The 2,620-nt window shown below is 33.4% G+C and overlaps 1 protein-coding gene across 4 annotated transcripts in view; it reads right to left on the reverse strand.

Moving 5' to 3' along the window:
• LOC106464130 (glucose transporter type 1-like) overlaps positions 1-1,758 on the reverse strand; it is a 77,132-nt gene extending 75,374 nt beyond the window's left edge. For 3 of the 4 annotated variants that reach the window (XR_002611657.1, XR_002611656.1, XM_022391812.1), the window contains exon 1: positions 1,564-1,758. The gene's annotated coding sequence lies outside the window, so the exon portion shown is untranslated. The remainder of the gene's footprint in view (positions 1-1,563) is intronic. The other variant, XM_013924240.2, reaches the window with a different exon arrangement.
• Between the last annotated feature and the right edge of the window lie 862 nt (positions 1,759-2,620).

Raw genomic sequence — 2,620 nt, forward strand, 5'->3', positions numbered from 1 at the left:
TCTTCCTCCACGAAAACTGAATTATGCCAATTTTCTTTATCCATTCGAACTGCTATACAGAAATCTGAAAGACCTTCCCATGTACGATATACGATGTACGTTTTTTTTATAGACTGGCTGAATCCTTTTCCTCTATAAGTTGTTTCAATTTCCAGTCGTTCCTAAATGGCATGGGGGGGGGGGACTATTTTTGTGATGTGTACATTCTTCTGATAAGGCATTAGCATTTTTTGCCTTGAAATAGACACATGCTCCAAAAAACCCCGGAGTATTAGTATGCATTGCATACTGATTGTGCTTCGTACAATATGTGTTGATTTTACAAATTAGAATCCCCCTTTCAAACATTCTGCGTACGGGCCTGATTTTACAAATTTAGAGGATGGTGTGAACCTCAATATCCAACCTTGATTTTGGTTATCCATGTTACTGTTGTTAGGCCTTACAGTGTAAAAGAAATCAAAGGTCAACGATTCATGGCAAAAATCCCGAATGTTAGAAAAAAAACGGCATAATTGGCTAGAGCACAAACAGAGCTTCCCATCAATAGTTTACTTGTTATTATGGCGTTAAAAATAATAACGTTATTGATACTTTTATATCACTGGTCTCATCATCTGGGAGTCATTTCGGATTATATACATTTTGTGACCTTTCACACAAAAACCGTTTACCCTAGAGCCGTGAAATTCCTTAAACCTATGATTTCGAAGGTCACTGACCTGACATGGACTGGTCAATTGTGCCATTTTGTCATGAATTTTGTGAATTTAATTCAGTAAAAACGCAGCTCTAAAGTTAAAATTATATTTTGTATTATCAACATTGTTTGCTCTTTTGGTATCTGAAGAACCGAAAACTTTCTATCCTTCCACTAAATTATATTCTATATATCTTATTGTAATTATTATTATTACTTTTTTTTTTGTAAAACCACGTGTATTTGCAGTTTTTCCATGGTTTGTAGAAACAAACTATCGATGATTTTTCAGTTTTTATTTTTAATCTTTACGTAGTACACCTTGGCTTAAGTATACATTTATTTTCTAATTCAAGGCTTATGATAGGACTGGTTTACAATTGAATTACCGAAAAATGTCACAAGTACACGTTCTAGAAAATATCACTAGTATGAAAGAAGTTATTTCAAACACCAAATTACACTACCGTTATCCAATCATTTTGATAAAAAATATAAATTGTTCTTCACAGCAGAGTTGTTGTTCATGTGCAGTTAACGTAACTTGTTTCTAATTTTAGGGGACAAGATAAAATTCGATAAGAAAATTCATGCATTCGCTTTAATAAAAACAATTCTTTAAACATGCATTTTTATATATTTTCCAAGGTAATACAAACCACAATTTGTTTAACGCTCAATCTGTTTTATTATTAAATTTCAAATTATATTTTTTCCTTGTGTCATAAAAACTTGTTTAGAATACGCGCATGCCACAATTACTTGAACACGTAAACACTTTACGTCTAGCACGTAAACGAAGCTTGCACAACTTAACTCTATTTAAAATTACTTAACAATGGATGATAGTACATACAACTCACCTTCACAAAGCTTCATTTGGTGAAGAAATGTCACACAAAATCTGTTTCATTATCGAAAAGAAATATATTTACTGCTTTAGTATAGAATTTGAAGTTCCTTCTCAAACTACCGTCTCATGTTGTCTTCACAGCCTCTATATTTTAACGTACCCGTCACGCTAGGTTAGGGTAAGCCAACTCTCTAATCTAGGTCTCTCTAGTCATGTGACCGGAACATTACTTCATTACATCACATACAGAAATCTGAGAAATAAATAGCTAAATAAAAATGCACTATGGCCAAAGACGTCTTAGGCAGACTAGTCGGTTTGAGGAAGTTTATAATTTTGTAGGTTATTTTCACACAAACATAGTAAGGATTATTTTAGTTAAAAAGGTCGAAACTAGTCATAAAATATATACAAATACATTTTTGAGGATTTACGAAAAATAAAGTGTGTTACTTTACAGATTTTATTTCGAAGTGCCTGTCAGTACACTTGGAATAGCATTGTAAACTGCTATTTTTGTAGGTTACCTGTGTTAATATCTTCTTGTCTCGAGTGGCCTTGAGCTATGATATATACATTTGTCGAATCTCGTTAAGAGGAGCATGGCGAAATACTCAGTTTGTGTGTTTGTTTGTGCGCGCTTTCGTTAACAAGTTAGTTAGCCAAATCACTGGTTTACTGTGAAATCGCAATCATGCTTTTAATGTGAATAATAGAATATGTCATTGTGGACCCTAAATTAATTTTGATAAATGATCTTTGTGTCTATTTTGCAACTGATATTTGTTTATATGAACTTGGGTTGTGTAAGGAAAGTTTCCACTCAGTGATAAAAAGTGCCAAACTACACATCACAAAGTACATTTTCCTCGCACCTGACCAATCAGAAAAAGGCACAAGATATCTCCTAAACACAAGGTCAAGAAGGACACAATGTATGTAGCCCAGAAGCAGTAGATAAATTCCTAGGCCGGTCAAGCCACAAGAAATAACACTTCAAGTTGAATTTATCTCGTGAAAATGCAATTTTGGAACAAGAATGATATCATCTTATCTCATCTGATTAA

Source organism: Limulus polyphemus, unplaced genomic scaffold (assembly GCF_000517525.1).
Source record: "Limulus polyphemus unplaced genomic scaffold, Limulus_polyphemus-2.1.2 Scaffold1567, whole genome shotgun sequence".
Lineage (NCBI taxonomy): Eukaryota > Metazoa > Arthropoda > Merostomata > Xiphosura > Limulidae > Limulus > Limulus polyphemus.